Source organism: Macaca fascicularis, chromosome 6 (assembly GCF_037993035.2).
Source record: "Macaca fascicularis isolate 582-1 chromosome 6, T2T-MFA8v1.1".
Lineage (NCBI taxonomy): Eukaryota > Metazoa > Chordata > Mammalia > Primates > Cercopithecidae > Macaca > Macaca fascicularis.
Window position 1 is genome coordinate 31,641,738 of NC_088380.1, and position 8,077 is coordinate 31,649,814.

At 41.2% G+C, this 8,077-nt stretch overlaps 1 long non-coding RNA gene across 3 annotated transcripts in view; it reads left to right on the plus strand.

Moving 5' to 3' along the window:
- LOC102143678 (uncharacterized) overlaps window positions 1–1,350 on the plus strand; it is a 42,318-nt gene extending 40,968 nt beyond the window's left edge. For all 3 annotated transcript variants that reach the window (XR_010587181.1, XR_010587180.1, XR_012414491.1), the window contains one exon: window positions 1,109–1,350. This is a non-coding gene — a long non-coding RNA (uncharacterized lncRNA). The remainder of the gene's footprint in view (window positions 1–1,108) is intronic.
- The last annotated feature ends 6,727 nt before the right edge of the window (window positions 1,351–8,077 follow it).

Sequence of the window (8,077 nt, forward strand, 5' to 3'; positions counted from 1 at the left end):
GAAGGAACTCCAAACAACAGCAGCATATCCACCACCACGTGCCCGTTCCCTAAAACCCAGGAGGAACCATTAAAACCTCTGTGACATGGAAAGGTGTCCATACTGTGCCCACTCTCCTCCCCTTGACATCTTGATAACACTGTTTATTGGCAGCAATTTTCTTTGTTACCTCAAATTTTGAAGCCTCAGAAACAAAAAAATCATACATAAGTCTAAGAGACAGAAAAATAACCTTTCTCCTTTCTGTCCCCTTGTCCCACCCCACCCCACATTGGGTAACGTTACATTTTAGAAGAAATTTTGTCCAAAGTAACATAAACTTTAAGGCAGTGAACAGCAATTTAATAACACAATTGTATATGCTATTTATGCTCTATAAATTTACTGTTCCCTTCATAATTTCAGTCCCACTAATATTTTCTCTTCTATGTGTTTCAGTTAACTTGTCTCTTCAAACAGTACATATACTTTTAAGTATATAACAATATACATATATACATTTATATGGTATATTTTCATTATTCTCTAATAAAAGTAAAATAATTTTGGAGAAGCTATTCTCCCCAACTTCTGCTTAGAAAGAAGCAGCTTTATTTCCTTGGGAGAAGCCTTTAACCATCTTCACATCCAAAGAAACTGTAGCTTCTTTCTTTCTCATAATGCATTTGAGTATCCTTACGAGTTGCTGGATAGCAGAGTCTGAGAATAAACTTTTAATGCCCCAGTTTATGGTACCACAAAGCAATCCCTTTAGGGTAAATCTTAGGCTTTTAGTCTTCCACCCCTTCTCTTCTTCTTCTCCTATTTCCGTTCAAGATGGCACCAAAGCATATTAGTGGATAGGGAGAGTGGTAACTAGAACTTCACTGGTCCCTGCTGGAGCCTGACTAGTCAGGTCTGTTTACAAAGCTGGTGGCCAGCAAGGTAGTGAGTCCCACAGGGACACAGAGCATCACATGTGTACCCACAGCCATTACTAGTGCATGGTCCTGGTCATTGCCCCTGTGAGAGTTGCCCCTGTTCTATGGAATCCTAAGCCCTACTCCAGCCCTTATTAAGTCCTTATACCTTTACCATCCTAACCATCTGTCTCTCTGTCCTCTTACAGAACTCCATCCCATTGCCTTCCTGAGATGCTGGACCACTGTGGGCAGCTGCCCTTGGAAGAAGCATGCCACTGTCTCCTTCAAACCCCTCAAAGTCTCAGCTTCTCTCATACTTTTGGAAATTCTCAAGATTGAATAGAGTGAGCTTCTTCTTCAGTATCATTAGTTCTTTCTACACCACAGAAGAAATTCTAATCTGAACATAAAGAAACATATTTTGGGTTAATAAATTCTTCTAAAAGTATCTGTATTATCTGTTTTCATGCTGCTGATAAAGACATACCCGAGACTGGGAAGAAAAAGAGGTTTAATTGGACTTACAGTTCCACATGGCTGGGGAGGCCTCAGAATCATGGCAGAGGGTGAAAGGCATTTCTTACATGGCAGCAGCAAGAGAAAATAAGGATGCAAAAGTGGAAAGCCCTGATAAAACCATCAGATCACGTGAGACAGATACCATGAGAACAGTATGGAGGAAACCACCCCCATGATTCAAATTATCTCCCACAGGGTCCCTCCCACAACACAAGGAAATTATGGGAGTATAATTCCATATGAGATTTGGGTGGGAACACAGAGACAAACCATAGCATTGCACTCCTGGCCCCTCCAAATTTCATGTCCTCACATTTTAAAACCAATCATGCCTTACGGACAATCCCCCAAAGTCATAACTCATTTCCCCATTGCCCCAAAAGTCCACAGTCCAGAGTCTCAGAGAGAGAAGGCAAGTCCCTTCAGCCTACGAGCCTTTAAAAATCAAAAGCAAGCTGGTTACTTACTAGATACAATGGGGGTACATGTATTGGGTAAATACAGCTGTTCCAAATGGAAGAAATTGGCCCAAACAAAGGGGTTACAGAGCCCATGAAAGTCCGAAATCCAGCAAGGCAGTCAAATTTTAAAGCTCCAAAATGATTTCCTTTGACTCCAGGTCTCACATCCAGGTCATGCTGATGCAAGAGATGGGTTCCCATGGTCTTGGGCAGCTCTGCCCCTGTGGCTTTGCAGGGTACAGCCTCCCTCCTGGCTTCTTTCACAGCTGGCATCGAGTGTCTGCAGCTTTTCCAAATACATGGTGCAAGCTGTTGGTAGATGCACCATTCTGGGGTGTGGAAGACAGTGGCCCTCTTCTCACAGCTCCACTAGGCAATGCTCTAGTAGGGACTCTCTGTGGGGGCTCCAACCCCACATTTCCCTTCTATACTGCCCTAGCAGAGGTTCTCCATGAGGGCCCCGACCCTGCAGCAAACTTTTGCCTGGGCATCCAGGTGTTTCCATACATCTTCTGAAATCTAGACAGAGGTTCCCAAACCTCAATTCTTGACTTCCATGTACCCGCAGGCTCAACACCACATGGAAACTGCCAAGGCTTGGGGTTTCCACCCTCTAAAGCCACAGCCCAAGCTGTACTTTGGCCCCTTTCAGCCACAGCTGGAGCAGCTGGGACACAGGGCACCAAGTCCCTTGGCTGCACACAGCACAGGGACCCTGGGCCAGGCCCAAGAAACCATTTTTTCCTCCAAGGCCCTGGGGCCTATAATGGGAAGGGCTGCTGTGAAGGTCTCTGACATGGCCTGGAGACATTTTCCCCAGGGTCTTGAAGAGTAACATTAGGCTCCTTGCTACTCAAGCAAATTTCTGCAGCCAGCTTAAATTTCTTCCCAGAAAATGGGTTTCTCTATTCTATTTCATAGTCAGGCTGCAAATTTTCCAAACTTTTATCTTCTGCTTCCCTTATAAAACTGAATGCCTTTAATAGTACCTAAGTCACCTCTTGAATGCTTTGCTGCTTAGAAATTTCATCCACCAGATACCCTAACTCATCTTAAGTTCAAAGTTCCACAAATCTCTAGGGAAGGGGCAAAATGCCACCAGTCTATTTGCTAAAACATAAGAGTCACCTTTACTCCAGTTCCCAACAAGTTCCTCGTCTCTATCTGAGATCACCTCAGCCTGGATTTTATTGTCCATATCGCTATCAGCATTTTGGGCAAAGGCATTCAACACGTCTCTAGGAAGTTCTAAACTCTCCAACATTTTCCTGTCTTCTTATGAGACCTTCAAACTGTTCCAATCTCTGCCTGTTACCCAGTTCCAAAGTTGCTTCCACATTTTTGGGTATCTTTTCAGCAACACCCCACTCTACTGGTACCAATTTACTATATTCATCTGTTTTCACACTGCTGATAGAGACATACCCGAGACTGGGAAGAAAAAGAGGTTTAATTGGACTTATAGTTCCACATGGCTGGGGAGGCCTCAGAATCATGGCAGAGGAAGAAAGGCATTTCTTACATGGTGGTGGCAGGAGAAATGAGGATGTAAAAGTGGAAAACCCTGATAAAACCATCAGATCTCATGAGACTTATTCACACCATGAGAACAGTATGGGGGAAACCACCCCCATGATTCAAATGATCTCCCACAGGGTCCCTCCCACAACATATGGGAATTGTGGGAGTACAATTCAAGATGATATTTGGGTGGGGACCCAGAGCCAAACCATAGCAGGATCTATGTTTCAATAATGTAAAATTACCGTCTTCCAATCCCCAGCCAATACCCTGAGCTCTAACCACCTTAAACCTTGTCTTTCTGTTGATTGTTTCTGCCACGTGGAACATACCAGCTCTATTCCTCCACCTGAGTAACTTTTCCTTGTCTTCTGAGATGCCTGCAAGGTGAATCTTCCCCAGATAATCTTTCCTGTTTTGTCCAGACCAGAATAGGTTACTCAACAGCTCCCTTCAAAGCATCCTACCCATTGCTCTCACTGTGCCATGGCTGCTGTCTATGTCCATGCTAAGCAGTAGAAATATAATGCAAGTCACAAATCCAAGTTGCATACATAATTTTACATTTTCTAACAGCCACATTAAAAAAATTTTAAATAGGTGAAATTAATCTTAATATATTTTATGTAACCCCACATATCAAAAATATTTCACCATGTAATCGATATAAAAAAATTATTAGTGAGGTTTTTTTGTTCTAAATTCTTTGAACTCCACTGTGTACTTACATTTATGACACATCTCAATTCACACTAGACATATTTCAGGGGCTCAGTCGCCATATATGGTTAGTGGCTCACATGTTTATTGCACCATGAATCTACGTGTAATTGAGTCTGTGTAAGTGTGCCTAGCGCTGGTAGGTACTCAGGAAACATTTGTAGAATGAACTGTTAAGAAAAGCTTTTATTAACCAAAGAGTTACAATTCTGGGTGAATATTAAACACTCCTGGGAATTCTAGTGTCAGGAGAGAAAACTGGTTGTGTTAATTAAGTCATTTCGTGGGAATATAAAAGTGAGAGAAACCTGAAAGAAAAATAGCAAAGAAGAAAATGAAGCTAATATGGTATCTCTGCCACTCCAGAAATTTTACTGAAAAACATTCAAAACACTTGAGAGTGTTGGTCTGCTCAGAGGGATAGGCGGCTGCCTTCTACCACCACACCCCCTTCACCCCGCCCCCCGATCTTTCTGTTCTGGCTCGGAAGAGAGAAAAATTTAGTGATGTGACTGGCAAAAAAGACATAACAAATGAGACATCTTGCTGGAACTAGCAAAAGACAGTGCTCCAAAAAGGTGTTAGCTTAGGTGTGGGGTAAGCTCCTAATTACAGACCCGCTGCTGTAAGTCCAATTAAACCTCTTTTTCTTTTTCTTCCCAGTCTCGGGTATGTCTCTATCAGCAGTGTGAAAACAGGTGAATATAGTAAATTGGTACCAGTAGAGTGGGGTGTTGCTGAAAAGATACCCAAAAATGTGGAAGCTGGAGGGAAGAGGCTGGAGTTAACACAAGAGCCTTGTAACGCATGGGATTTTTCAAGAGACGCATCAAGGCTTCTAAAATGTAAAGTTGTTGGAGGCTACCTTCTGGCAAGTTGCATGAGTGAAACTTTAAACCTCCGGACTCAGAAGTAAAAGGGACTTGGACTCGCAACTCAAAAATAGTTGTGTTTAGTTAAATAAGTATGAGTGGAGCACAAGGCAGAAGTGTTACTGGGTAGGGGACTCACTTGCTCTTTGTTTTTATTTTATTGTTCTGATTTTAAATTGTTGATTTTAAAACATTTTCCTAGGTGATATGGAAAAATACCTGTGCTAACCAATAAAGTCCTACTTTTGTATATAAAAAGCAAAAATTAGCAGCATGGAGAGGTTTTATCTGGAAGATTTTGAGTCCTTTATTGGAAATTCTTGACAAACACAGGAAAAGCACCATCTACAGGTGAATATCCTACCACCGGCAGCTACCAACTTGGCTCTGGTTCCTCACAACAGTTTGAGAGAAGTATTAAACAATTCATTTCACTTGTGGATGACACCACAGAATTTTATCTAGTAAATGACCTGGTAATTTTAGTAAGTGATTTACTTTGTTCACAAAATGCCAACATTTATTCAATTCGATGGAGGGAAAAATCAGGCCAGTGTTTGGGTATTACATATTCATAGACAGTTTGATTAAAGTGCTTTCATTTTCAACATGCAACAAGGTCCTTATCTGTATATTTTTAAGTATCCAACTTTTAGTCATTGAGGAAAAAAATGGGCACTGGAATAGCTTCGTAATTGAAATCTACAAACAATCTGGCATTTCAATCTAGCAAAATGTTTCCCTTTACTACTTACTAACAAGAAGCAAAAAGACTGATTTACATTCCACCATGGACTTCTCATGGTCTCCATTACCCTTGTTATCACTGTCCCCATTAGCACAGATAATTGAGAAGTATGTGTACCTCACCGTTAAATGATGAGATCTCATTCTTTGCCTCCCACCCATCACAAATTGCTGCTCACCCTCAGTAAATAGCTATTTACAAAAATGATTTACAAGCTTATGCACATGGCTCCATGCTGTATATTACGGTGGCACCCTTTTAAAAATGGTTTTTAAAACTAGTGATATGGAAGCTGGTCTCAGTAATAAGAGCCTTCCTGAGTTAGAAGGTTAATTGTTGAAGGGAGATGCTCCCTCAGAAACATGTCATAGATTTTTATTCTTTAAGGCATAATTGTGTGTAGGATGCAAGGTAATAAGACAGAACAAAGGAAAAACATTTGTTTTCAAACAGGCTCAAAGGCAGAGAGGGTAAGAAACGAAGTAGCTAATGAGGAAGGGTCATCTCACAGTTTTATTACAGTGTTCATAATTTTGCCCTAAAAACTGGTCATCCCAAGTGGTCTTGTCACTCTGCACCAGACATGAACTAAGAATAAGATTTTGTTGGAAGGTCAGGGAAAATCCCAAAAGGCCATCCCAAAAGAGCAATACTAAAAGGTAATGTAGGAAGACAAGAGGTGCCACACTTGAATGTGGTAGCTCATTGGTGGCTTCCAGCAGGGCTCAGTTATGACTGTCAGAAAATCAGTAACAGATGGGGAAATGATCACTTACGTTTGGGCCTCTGGAATAATTAACAGGTTCAGCATGTTAATATAAAATGTGCAGCTGAAGCAGAGGAAATAACTGAAGAGAAGTTTCCTAGAGACCCGCACGAGAAAGGTCTTGTGTAGAAATAGTTTAGTTTTGTTTGTTTGTTTGTTTTCTGGTTTAAATAGTAGGGCCTGGCTATCATGAAAATTGCTGTACTTTCTTACAGTATTTTATCTATCCATAGTCTCTCTCCCATAACCATCCCACTTGAGTTGTACAATTGTCATGCCTGCCTTTTCCTGAAAAGATGGGCTCATGTTGAAATGAGACTCAGTGCTGGAGTCAAATGACCTACAGTCCCATCCCAGCTTCGCTACCTACCTGCTCTGCTGAGTCTCAGGGCTTCAGGATTGTCCTGTATAAAATAGGGAGACTAGTATCTATCTCACAGGATTGTGGGTGGGATTAAAAGAGATGATGCTTTTCAATTCTCTGGTGATACTAAAGGATCTAGGAACTTTTTCCTTCCTCCGTTATCTAGTTTACCTCTTTGGTGCCCCCATCCTTACTCTGAGTCAGAATTTTCTACCATCTCAATGTCCTTCCAAGACTTACCCTCCTATCTTTAAAATAATCCCCCAAATTGCACTCATTCCATTCCATAAGGTTTATGCTCAGTTAAGTAGATTAGAACCTAGGACTACAAACATTCCCTCCCCTGCACAACTAGCAAAACTCTGGAAACTAAAACTCTAGCTTTCTATGAAGTAGGGGGTGGCTCCTTCCCTTTGACTCCTCCCAGCCCAATTAGGCCCTTTAAAACAAGAGAATCTGGGGAGAAGGCACTAAAGTCAGCAGGGTCTGGGCAAAGGCCAAGACTTTTTATTTTCCCTCCCTCCATCTGCTTCTGATTGTTACCAGGAGATACCTAGGGGGAGATTCTGCAGGTTTTAATCAGGGAAACACAGTTTCCCTCTAATCAAGTTTACATTGTTTTCAGAGGGGTAGATAATTTAGCATCCTGAGCCATTTAGGAAGATGTCCCTGCTGTAAGAGTTCTTATCCAGAACTACAGATTTCTTAGTGTAATTTCCTATGAATTAGTTCATTGAGTCCTTAGAAAATGCTTGTGTAGATTTTAAGAGTCACAATTTTCCCATTCAGATGTTGTGCTAGTTTTAACCTGTCAGGTTATAAATATCCAAGTGAGCTCTTCTCTATTTTTAAGTGATTTTTTTTTCAGTTGCCCTAAAATATAGTCAGGATACAAAGCCAGCAAACCTAGTAAATTCTTCCAGTTGCAGCTTTTCAGATAAGTCATCTCTCTGTTGCTTATGTATCATTGTGAATCTGAAATACTATTAAATCCATGCAATTACTATAATCAATGGAGGATAAGTAATTAGATTCATTTACTTGTTCATTCAGTACCATATGAAGCACCTTTGTAATAAATACTCATTGCCTCTGGAATGCATGCTAAGGGCATATGGCAAAGGGATAGGTAAAAGTCACTAACACATAAATCCAAATCCTAATCCTTTGCTCTAACACGGTGCTTCTCAGAATGCAGTCCCAG